The sequence below is a fragment of the Lathyrus oleraceus genome, chromosome 6, assembly GCF_024323335.1.
Source record: "Lathyrus oleraceus cultivar Zhongwan6 chromosome 6, CAAS_Psat_ZW6_1.0, whole genome shotgun sequence".
Taxonomy (NCBI): Eukaryota; Viridiplantae; Streptophyta; class Magnoliopsida; order Fabales; family Fabaceae; genus Lathyrus; species Lathyrus oleraceus.
The window spans coordinates 308,560,759-308,573,998 of NC_066584.1; the positions used below are offsets into that span (position 1 = coordinate 308,560,759).

Below are 13,240 nucleotides of genomic sequence, written 5' to 3' on the forward strand. Positions count from 1 at the left end.
AACGGATTGTTGCTATGCAAGAAGAATTAAACCAATTTGAGAGAAATCAAGTTTGGGAACTTGTTCCTAGACCAAGTGGTAAGCATATCATTGGAACAAGATGGGTGTTTAAGAACAAGCTTGATGAGAATGAGATAATTGTTCAAAACAAAGCAAGATTGGTCGCTCAAGGGTACAATCAAGAAGAAGGAATCGACTTTGAAGAAACTTTCGCTCCGGTTGCAAGGTTAGAAGCTATTTGTTTATTACTTGCTTACGCATGTTCAATGAATTTTCAGCTTTTTCAAATGGACGTCAAAAGCGCCTTCTTAAACGGCTACATCAACGAAGAAGTCTATGTCAAACAACCCCCGGGCTTTGAAGACTTCAAGCATCCTTCACATGTATACAAATTGAAGAAAGCGCTCTATGGATTAAAACAAGCACCAAGGGCGTGGTATGATCGTCTAAGCAATTTTCTATGTGAAAAAGGTTTTGAAAAAGGCAAAGTAGACAAGACTTTATTTATCAAGAAGATAAAAGGGAATACCTTACCTGTTCAAGTCTACGTAGACGACATAATCTTCGGTTCATCCAACAAAGAACTATGTGAAGAATTTGCGTTGATAATGCAAGGTGAATTTGAAATGTCTATGATGGGAAAGATGAACTACTTCCTTGGATTGCAAATAAAGCAACTAAAAGACGGAATCTTTATCAACCAATCAAAATATTGCGAAGAGCTGCTAAAGAGATTTGAAATGGATGGTTGTAAAGCAATGTCAACACCAATAGGCTCCGGAACTTATGTTGATCAAGACGAATCGGGTGTGTCAATTGATATCACGAAGTATCGAGGTATGATTGGTTCTTTATTATATTTGATGGCAAGCCGTCCTGACATAATGTTTAGCGTGTGTTTATGTGCTCGCTTCCAAGCAAATCCAAAGGAGTCACATCTCACGGCGGTCAAAAGAATCATGAAGTACCTCAAGGGAACAACCAACGTTGGATTATGGTATCCTAAAGATAGTGTTTGTAAGTTAATTGGTTATTCTGACGCGGATTATGCAGGTTGTAAAACAGATAGAAAAAGTACTAGTGGAACGTGTCACATCCTTGGTAATGCGCTAGTCTCATGGTCCTGTAAGAAACAAGTGTGTGTTACACTTAGTACAGATGAAGCAGAATACATAGCAGCGGGCAGTTGCTGTGCACAAAATCTTTGGCTAAAGCAACAATTAAGTGACTATGGAATCGATCTTGGATGCATACCACTCCGATGCGATAACGCAAGTGCGATTAATATCACAAAGAATCCGGTCATGCACTCAAGGACCAAACACATAGACATTCGACACCATTTCCTTCATGATCATGTGCTTAAAGGCGATGTCGAAGTTACCTTTGTCGATACTCATAATCAACTGACGGATATCTTCACAAAACTACTCGCAAAAGAACCATTCTATAAGATTCGAAGAGAACTTGGCATTCTGGATGAAGGTGACATATAACTATCTCACAATTATTCACTATACATGAGGCCAAGGTACACAAGTTCTTAATCCTTCTTAATTTTATGAAATTTTTCTTTTGAAAATATTTATATGTGTTTTTTTTGCCTCTGTGTAACCGGTTACTTCCTTTTGGATAACCAGTTATCCTGTACATGTTTGCCTAATTTCACGAATTTTCACTCTGTGTAACCGGTTACCTCCTTTTGGATAATCAGTTACCCTGTAATTTTTTGCCTGAAATCACATTTTTCCATTCTGTGTAACCGGTTACTCCCTTATGGATAACCGATTACCCTGCACTTTTTCAGTTTTCTCACGCGTTTTGCACATGTACTTCAGACTATGTTACAAATGTTGATTTATATTATGGTTGAATTTTCTTATGTGGTATATGATGCTTAGTCTATTCTGTTTGCATGCTTGTCATTTATCTCTCTTTTTCACCCTTTTTGTTAATGACAAAGGGGGAGAAGAAAAGAAATTATTACTATGTTATTTCTTTGTTGGCTGTGTCTCTCTAACAAATATGCAGAATTCAAAGACTCCTTAATTCATAAATTAAGGGGGAGCATCAATTAAGGGGGAGCTTTTGATAGAGAAACACCACGGGATCAAACCTTCATGATTTTGGGTTGTCATCGTCAAAAAGGGGGAGATTGTGAAGACATGACTTCTCAGATATTTTGATGACGACAAACCTCGCTACATAGCTAAAGTCGGATTAACAAAAAGATTGATCAAGAATCAAGCTCGTGTATGAAGTTTCCAACATATGATCAAGTCTTGATGAATCACATGAAGAATCGACTTTCAAATGGATAAGGTAACACTTGAACTCTAGATAGTTATACAAGTGTTCATAACATGTTGCATTCATGACATAATCATTGAAAACAGTTTTATGCATCAAACAAACCACCACACTTCACTCTTTAAGTTATTTTTCAAAATTGTGAAAGAGTAACCGGTTATCAGATTTAGAGTAACCGATTACTCTGCGTTATGTTCAAATATTTTTGTAACGTTGGAACCTTGTAACCGGTTAGCCAATTTAAGGTAACCGATTACCTTAAGTAAATTTCAAATATTTTTTAAACGTTGAATGCATGTAACCGATTATTCTATTTAAGGTAACCGATTACCACTGATCCAGAATGAAAAATATATGCATCTCTTCATGGAAACTCTTATGTTTTCTTCATCATGAAACATGACAACCTTTGGATTATTGCATTCATTTGAGGAGGTGTTTTAGACATTATATAAACATCATTTTTTCAGATTTCAAAATTACCTCCTTGCAAAATTTTAAATCATTTTTACACACATTCTCTCAAATTTTCTAAGTGTTCATCCAAATTTCCTTAAGAGTGAAACCTTGCATAAACCTTCATTTTCAGCATCATAGTTTCATTTCATATAAAGAACACTTGTATAATTATTGTGAGAATTGGGTGTTACAAAGGAGAAGATCAATTGATTAATTGATATACTTCAAATTTCAACTATCTCATCTTATACAAATTATTCAGAATTATATTCTTTGATTACAACTTATTCTTAGGATTGTTAAGAATAGGTTTGTAAGGTGTTATCCTTGTTATCCGGTGTGTGGATACAAGAGGTCCATTTGTGAGAAATTGAGTCTCGATTGGACTTTAAACATTGTAAATCCAAGAGGATTGTTCTTGGTGTGTTAGAATAGATAGAAAGACCTTAAGGTGTCTTGTCTAGGAATCTAACATTATAGTGAAATTCTCTTTCGTGTTGAAAGGGGGGTGGAGTACTCTCAATCTGTGAGGGGAACCACTATACATCGCTGTGTTCTTTACTTTCCACACTTTACCGCATTTTATCACTTAAGCAACTCAGAAAGTAAAAGTCATAAACCATCAAAAATCCGGAAAATACTCTTAGTGCCTCATTCACCCCCCTCTAAGGCACTCCTTAAACTTACAAATAAGATTCTATATGCAATAATTGTATTAGGAAAACAATCCAAGCCTTTTAAAAATAATAATATATCAGTAAGTATTTTGGTTTCTTCAGGCAACATTTCTCTTAGTAACTTCAACTCTGCAAAAAATTCATTCCCATCAATATCAGATTGCTCATTATGTTTCAATGCCAGCTCAAAGTTAGTACAACAAGACTTCAAAGTTGCATCATCTAATGATTGTAACTTGTGAGAAGTAAACAAGAAACCAAATATACTTTCATACTCTTGGTATTGCTCAAACCTCTTATTAAGAGAAACAACAGCTTGATCAACAAGCTCTTTCGAATAAACAAGTCAATCTCTATCACACACCTCTCCATTTGCTAAAGCTCTAGTATACAAATTAGCCGTAAAACGTCTATTCAAACTATCTCTAGGACCCTTCACAATAGAATTATCTCTTTTAGGACCTTTCACAACTAATAAATAAATCAGTTTAGGTTGAAGACGATCCCAATTTCTTGGATTAAATATATCATAATCAACATTATCATCATCATCATCATCATCATCATCGGCATCATCGTCATTATTAACTTCATCAATAATTGGCACACTATCAAGATTATCATTTTCAATGGGCACACTATTAAGATTATCATTTTCAATGGGCACACTATTAAGATTATTATTTTCAATAGGCACACTATCAAGATTATCATTTTCAATAGGCACACTATCAAGATTATCATTTTCAATAGGCAAACTATCAATATTATCAACATAACGACTCTCATTTGAAACTTGTGGTTCTTTGATTAAAAATTTATCAAGAGCTCCTACTTGAGATTGAATTAACTCTTCAATTTTTTTCTTTTTCTTACGTTTATCATTTCCACATTCAAATTTTCTATTCTTAGGAGGCATCTTAGGAGACATAATAAGAAAAACCTCAAATTTCTCACAATGTTTTTTATGTCCGTCGATGATCTACTGATTATCCTGTTATGAAATTGTGTTCCTACATCAATAACAAAAAAAATCAATTACATTAAATAAAAGAAATTATAAATTAATCATCAAAAAATAATAATTAAATCATGGAGAAAAGACTTTAATTAATATTCAATTATATTTTATTATATTGTGTTCTTCTCTAATATAGTACCATAAAAAATTAATAATTATAAATTAATAATAAGAAAATAAATTACATTTAATTAAATAAATTATAAATTAATCATAAAAAATATCAATACTAATATATACTAATTTTGCTTTGAAAGATTTCAAACTGCAATTTGGTCTTATGAGAAAAAGTAGGTATAAAAATCGTCACCAACACCAACAATATTCTTGTTTTAAATTTTGATACTATTGAGTACTATATACAGTATACTAGTATCTCATTTCATCCTAAAATTTTATTTATTTATATATTATAATTTTATAAAGAACACAAGTTACCCCTCATTTCCACCCTAAAATCTAAAATCTAAAATCAATATTGATACAGGAACTAAAATAGGATTTCACCCTAAAATTTAAAATAAATCTAAAATTACTATTTTTTCTACCTTCAAAATCAAATAATCACAATAAAAATAAATAGAAAGTAACTAATTGAATAAACTAATATGATAAAAGAGAGAATTGAAAAGGAAAAATAAGATTTTTGTTTTGTTTCAAACAGCTCTAACAGAGAAAGAGAGAAGGGAATAACGTTTGAGAGGAGAGAAAAGTGAGAAGTGAGAACGCATGAGAAAGGAGAAAAAAACGTTTGGTTTTCAAATATCCTATTTTTCAGCATTTAATATTTTATTTATTGTATGTGATACAAAAATATTTTTATTTATTAATTTTTTTATATTCACTAATAATAGTTAATTTGAGGCCCCACAAAAAGTGAGGTCCTATGCTACTGCACAACTTTGCACAGGAAAAGAACCTAGCATATATATATATATATATATATATATATATATATATATATATATATATATATATATATATATATATATATATATATTTTTAGATTAAAGAGTACCGTGTGATTAACCAACTTCGTAATTTTATTAACCAATATTTCACATTTTGTTAACCAACTTTGTTTTACTACTAAAAATTATTTTTATATCTTGGTATTTATTAACTAACTTCATAATTTCGTTAATCAACTTTTTCCAATCCATTAATCAATTTTTTTACTATTAAAAATTATTTTTATTTAACCAATTTCATCACTTAATTAATCAATTATTTATATTTCATTAATCAATTTTATTTTACTATAAAAATTTATTCTTCATATATTATGCACGGATATTACTCACAAGGTACTGCTCATGAATATGTACGGTTCACATGACATTGTTTATGCACTGTTCGTAACATTGTTCATGTGTGATTTCACTGATAACGACACTCTTCATGTATTTGTGAACAATATATTATATATATATATATATATATATATATATATATATATATATATATATATATATATATATATATATTATATATATATATATTGATGTTGTAGAGGTAAGTTTGAATGTAAGAATAATATTACTGAATAAGTATGCAATAACATTACTTTCTATCGATTCTTAAAATTTGAAATTCACTCGTGTTAATCATAAGTATTATTATTAGTCATAACTTTTCAATTCTCAATATATCTTTTTCATTTCTACAATAAATATTATTTATAAAGTAACATTACTTTTTGCCTGCAAATGTGGAACAATTCCTTTCTCCTATTATTTTTTTCTTCTTCACCCTTCACATTTTGACTAAAAAATCTTATTACCATATAGCTATCATTTTTATATTCTCATTACAATATCTTCATCCAAATAACTCATCAATAGTCATAATCTTACACAATGTAAACAAACATAATTTAATTAAGTTTTTTATTTTAATTTTTTTATATGTATCTTAAACGTACATTTCTTATATTATTTAATTAATAATGTATCATCGTATCGGATACATAGCAGCAAACTAATTGCAATATTAAAATTGTAAGCTTAATTCAGTTTATTCACTAATAATGATATGATGTACAAAATCTCTTCTTCAACAAGACGCTTGGGTGAAAGTTAGGGAATTTCTACAACAAATCATAACAGAATTTTTATGATCTCTGTGGCTGGTTTGTTCTTGCACTACTCCAAGACTTTGATGGCTTCAACACGACCCACTTCACCAATTTTATACCCAAATTCGCCTTAGCAAACTTGGTAGAACTCAACTTAGTAGCGGGTAAATGCAACACATGACTACAGGAGCATCAGTAAGGTTGGGACATAATTTGAGCTTAAAAATAAAATTATGTGTTAAAGAAATATAATTGGATTTAACTCAATCATATAAAATCGTTTGTATGATAATTACCTTCACTTATAAATACATGTTTAAATATCTGATTTAGAACTCTTAACATGAAAAACATAATGAAAGTTCACATATAGAGGTAACTCCAATTGATAAGCAACTTCACCACTCAACCTGATACTTTGAAAGTGCCCCAACTTGGGAAATAATGTGTGAAACTGGTGATTTCTCAACGAAAATTGTTTATAAGGCTGCAATTTCATATAGACAAAGTCACCTTCAAACCTTTTGTCACCCTGATGTGTGTTGGATTACAAAGTCATTCAATTCTTCATCATTTTTAAACTATCCATTCTGATGACTTCTTATTGTTGCAGTTTTCAAATCTCTTTTTTGTTTTCACTTTTTTTTGTGTGAAAGATTCTCAGTGCGACTCATTCTTGCGTTTAAAGAATTTTACCCATATAGATCTGTGTAGTCATAGACAATTATCTATTCATATTTTATTACCAATGAATGAGGTAATTTTCATTGATCTAAATAGAATTAATGTATAAAAATATAATTTTGTAAATATTATTATATTTCTTCGACCCATTTAAGAGAACAAAGCCATATTTTAGATTTATATTTATATAGGACTTTTGAGGCAAAATACCCTTTTTGATCCTGTACTTTATTTCGGGGTCCATTTTGGTCCCTTAATTTTAAAAAATTTCAAATTGATCCTTTAATTATTCAAATAGTGTCACGTTCATCCTTTTCGTTTGCCCCGTTAGTGATAATGCGAAAATACATCATATATTTGCCTTGATTTACACTAAAAAATCGCACCACTTTCAATTATATTCCGATTATTCCGCAAATGTTCGAGTTATTTTTGCAGGTATTTCAATTCTCATGCTTAAATGAGCAAAATATAAAAAAGGAAGGAAATGAAGAAGAAACAGAAGAGAAAACATCAGAAAAGCAGAGAATACAAATCATGTGCATGTGACGATCGTCACAAAGCCTGTCACGGCCGTCACACCCTGGGTGTCACGACCGTCACAAGCCCATCACGACCGTCACAAGGCCAAAATCAGCGCATTGAATCTGTCAACAGAAGCGATCCACACGCCCTTATTTCTCGTTCCTCAGCCACTTTCCCGTGGATTTCTCACTCAACCAAGTCGCCCTTATTTCTCTCAACTGCCAAGACCAAATGGAGAATATAAAAGGATGGAAGTTGGAAACCTACGGGCACGCTTAATTTTCCTCTCTGAAGCCAGCTTTCAAGACCTTTCTCTGCATTTTATTTTTCCACAGCAATTCTGTTTTTCTTTTATTTTTCTTCAGCAACATTGTTTTCTTTTACCGCAATTTGTTTACCGTTCCGTTCAGAGCTTTGATTTTCCCTTTCCCTTTCCGTTTTTCATTTAGCCAAAGTAGTAGTTTCCTACACTGGGGAACTACTGCAATTTATTTAATTTAGTTTAAGCAATTATTTCGAAGAAGCAGAATCCTACCGACCTGTGGAGGACTGCTCAAGTACTTCAAGATTTGACATATTCTATTAATCCAATTTTCAGGTTTCTATTCAATTATTATTGTTATTGCTTTATTATTATTATAATCATGTTTGCTTTATTGTTGATCTGTTTATGTTCGTCTGTGTTTGCGTTATTTAACATGTCCGGCTAAACTACCGGTATCGGTATGTAAACAATTTAACTAGACGGGATTTAATAATAATCGGTGTAAAACTTATTTTCTCAAACAATCTTTTTGGCTGTGGTTCTTAATTTAAATTTAATTAACTTTGTCACAAGAGTGAGAAGCTATTTAATACGATTTTGCCACGAGAGTGGGAAATTAACTAAGGTGAGAACCGACAATCGCGAGAGCGTGAGGGTCGAACTAGCTGGTAAAAACTAGGCATTGATTTTAAAAACAGCGAGAACACTTTAAAAGCAATTAGAACTTATTTATTTTCAAAAAGTATTTTTAACTTAAAATCTGACAGCGAGAGCGTACATTCTGAGTTAAAGTTATAATCCGAATCAACAATCACGAGAGTCTGAGATAAAGCCTTTTAAATAAGTATTTTCTACTGAAAGATATTTGGTACTTAAAATATACACCGGTGATTTATCAAATCCCTGACGATTAATGCGTTGCATACTGATATCCCCCTATTAATATTTTCTTAAGACTTAACTTCCCTTAGATTTAATTTTTGTTCAACCAAACCTCTAAAAATCATTTCCTTAGCTAAACATAGTAACGTCGGTAGCATTAGTTTGACCATCGGTCCCTGTGGGTTCGATATATTTTAAAACTAAAACGACTAGACTGTGCACTTGCAGTCAAGTACCCGATAGACTATATTCTATATATAGTCACGAGACGTATCAAGTTTTTGGTGCCGTTGTCGGGGACCTGATTTAGTCAAATAGTGCGATTCTTTCGTTGCACAGTATAGACTAAGGTAAAAAACTAATTTCCTTTCCCTTATTTCCCCCAATTGTATGCCAAGTACTCGCTCACAAGGCGACAACATAGCACCACCAATCGCAGAATTAGAGCGTTTCTTATATTTAAGACGTCGAATACTAGAGTACCAACGAAGGTACAATATTCCCAATATCTTCTTTCCTACTCCTGAACCAGTTGAAAAACCAACCATGGCTGCAGTAGGACCACATAATCGTCCTCTTAAGTTCTACGCTACCCCGTCCCAACAAGAACCTCACAACAGCATTACTGCCCCTGCTATCAATTGAAACGATTTCGAGCTAAAACCCTCATTATTATCAGCCGTCCAACAACATCAATTTGCTGGAAATCCTACGGACGACCCTAATGAACATTTGACCAAGTTTGTGCAGTACGCAGACACTGTGAAGGCGAATGGTGTATCTCAAGATGCGATAAGACTACACCTCTTTCCTTTTTCTCTAAGAGACAGAGCTTGAGCTTGGTTGCAATCCTTGCCATCCAACTCAGTTACAACATGGGAAGAACTGAAGAACGTTTTCTTATCCCAATATTTTCCGCCAAGCAAAACTGATATGCTGAGAGCTCAAATCAATGGATTTCGACAAAAAGATGTAGAATCTCTCTATGACGCGTGGGAGAGATACAAAGACATGATGAGGATATGTCCACATCACGGTCTCGGAGACTGGGTGATCATTCATACATTTTACAATGGGCTTCTGTATAACACAAGACTGACAATAGACGCTGCCACGGGCGGTGCACTTATGGACAAGCCATACAATGAAGCCTATCATCTCATTGAAAACATGGCCCAAAACCATTGCCAATGGGGAGGTGAAAGAACTCCAGTAGAAAAGTCCCAAACAAAAAGTGGAATGTACAAAATCAGTAGCCTTGACCATGTCCATGCAAAGGTAGAGACCCTTGTTCAAAAGTTAGACAACTTGACCATACCACCCGCAGCCACCGTGGCTGCCGTGACTCCAAACTGTGAGTTATGTGGAACTCCTGGACACACTGCACCAGAATGTCAGATATTAGCAGGAGTCCCCACTGATCAAGTAAATTACGCACAAGGAAACCCTTATTCGAATACATACAACCCAGGTTGGAAAAACCATCATAACTTTTCGTATAAGAATAACAACGCCCTGTATGCACCTGGCCAAGCACCCGTTGTTCCACCTGGATATCAAAAGTCAGCTAATAATTCTCCTAACATGCCTAGGAAGTCCAACCTTGAACTAATGCTGGAAAGCTTCATAGCTACCCAAGCTCAAACAAACAAAGACTTCTTGAACCAAAACATACATACTAGTGAGCAACTTAAACAATTAGCGAGCAAAGTAGACGCCTTAGCCATCCATAACAAAATGCTTGAAACACAGATTTCACAAGTGGCTCAACAACAAGAATCTATTGCTGCTCCCGCTGGCACATTTCCTTGACAACCATAACCTAATCCAAAAGGACATGCAAATGTCGTTATATTGAGGAGTGGAAAAGAACTGGACGGACCCGTAGTTCCAAGACTCCAAAATCCCGCCATGTACCAAAAACCAGACAAAACAACAATTGAGAAGGTAAGTGAACCGAAGGAGAAGGAAGGTAATACCCAAGAGGCCGAAGAGAAAGAAAAACCTTATGTGCCTCCACCACCTTATAAACCACCCATTCCGTATCCTCAAAGACTCACAAATTCTAAAACCGCAGGGCAATTTAAGAAATTTGTTGAACTTCTAAAGCTAATGAATATTACAATTCCCTTTACAGAAGCCATCACACAAATGCCCTCATATGCCAAGTTTCTTAAAGAGATCCTATCCAGTAAGAAAAAGATCGAGGATAACGAAACAGTTACACTTACTGCTAAGTGTAGCGCAATAATCCAAAACAACATGCCTCCCAAACTAAAAGACCCAGGTAGTTTCTCCATACCCTGTGTCATTGGAAAGTTCGTCATAGACAAAGCTCTATGCGACCTAGGAGCCAACATAGTGTAATGCCCTTAACCATCTGTAAAAGGCTCAACATGGGAGAACTAAGACCAACCAAGATGTCTGTCCAACTAGCTGACGGCTCAATCAAATATCCTGTTGGTATACTAGAGAATGTCCCAGTACGTGTAGGGAAATTCTACATTCCTACAGACTTCATAATCATGGACATCAAAAAAGATGCCAGTACACCTATTATATTGGGAAGCTTCTTAGCTACCGCCGGAGCCATAATAGACGTGAAAAGAGGTAAGCTAACATTCGAAGTTGGAGAAGAAAAGGTTGAATTCATCTTGACACAATTCTTACAAGCGCCAGCTATAGACGATACGTGTTATCTACTGGATGTCATAGACGAGTGTGTAAGAAAGATGGATATGCAAGAAACCACATATTCTGATATAATGAAAATCCAAATCCCTCTAATCTTTGAAGATGATAATTGGCGTGAACCATACCAAAATGATAGTCTAAGCGAATGCTTAGCACTTACACCCAACCACATGCCATGCCCGAAGAAACCGGACTTAGAGTTAAAAACACTACCAAAGAACCTGAGATATGAATTCCTAGACACTGAACTCAAAAGACTAGTAATAGTCAACGCTGACTTAGGACAGATGGAAACTGAAAAGTTACTAGATGTCTTAAGAAAATATCCAACTGCGTTAGGCTACATCATCGCTGACCTAAAAGGAATAAGTCCTTCTATCTATATGCATCGCATTATGCTAGAGGAAGATTGTAAAACCTCTAGAGAACACCAGAGAAGGATCAACCCAATCTTAACTACTGTAGTCAAGGATGAAGTAAAAAAGTTATTAGATGCAGGAATCATATACCCGATCTCCGATAATCAATGAGTTAACCCCGTTCATGTAGTACCCAAGAAAGGGGGTGTTGCAGTTGCTAAGAACATGAAGGGCGAATCTATAGCACAAAGAGTTGTGACCGGAAGTAGAATGTGCATCGATTATAGGAAACTAAACAAAGCCACTCGAAAGGATCATTTTCCTCTACCTTTCATTGATCAAATGCTTGAAAGATTGGCTAAGTATTCCCACTTCTACTATCTAGACGGTTATTCAGGATTCTTTCAAATTCCTATCCATCCCGACGACCAAGAGAAAACAACCTTCACATGCCCTTATGGTACATTCGCTTATCGACGAATGCCATTTGGACTATGCAACTCTCCCGCAACATTCCAAAGATGCATGATGTCAATCTTCGCTGACTTTATAGATGACATTATGGAAGTCTTTATGGATGATTTTTCTGTTTGTGGGCAGAGCTTCGAAGGATGTCTATCAAACCTTGAAATGGTACTTGAAAGATGCGTAAAGGTGAACCTCGTCTTGAACTGGGAGAAATGCCATTTCATGGTCCAACAAGGAATCGTGTTAGGACACGTAGTATCTGATAAAGGAATTGAAGTAGACAAAGCTAAGATCGAAATTATAGAGAATCTTCAACCTCCGAAAACCGTACGAGAAATACGAAGCTTTTTAGGACACGCCGGTTTCTACTGACGCTTTATCAAGGATTTCTCGAAAATTACTAAACCACTTACTGGTTTATTAATGAAAGACACTGACTTTATCTTTGATGAGAAATGTTTAACAGCGTTTGAGCAATTAAAAACATCTTTAATCACCGCACCTATCATGCAACCACCTGACTGGAGATTACCATTCAAAATCATGCGTGATGCGAGTGACTATGCCTTAGGCGCAGTGCTAGGACAAAGAAAGGATAAAAAACTTCATGCTATCTACTACGCAAGTAGAACATTAGATCCTGCTCAAATGAACTATGCCACCACTGAAAAGGAACTTTTAGCCGTTGTGTTCACTTTAGACAAATTCCGTTCCTACTTAGTAGAAGCAAAAATCATTATCTATACTGACCACGCTGCTATTAGATATTTGCTAAGTAAGAAGGATGCCAAACCAAGACTCTTAAGATGGATTCTACTC

The 13,240-nt window shown here is 34.4% G+C and overlaps 1 non-coding gene across 1 annotated transcript; it reads right to left on the bottom strand.

Moving 5' to 3' along the window:
* Positions 1 to 9,833: 9,833 nt before the first annotated feature.
* On the bottom strand, positions 9,834 to 9,940 carry LOC127099332 (small nucleolar RNA R71). Its single transcript, XR_007793848.1, has one exon. It is a non-coding gene; the product is annotated as a small nucleolar RNA R71 (small nucleolar RNA).
* Between the last annotated feature and the right edge of the window lie 3,300 nt (positions 9,941 to 13,240).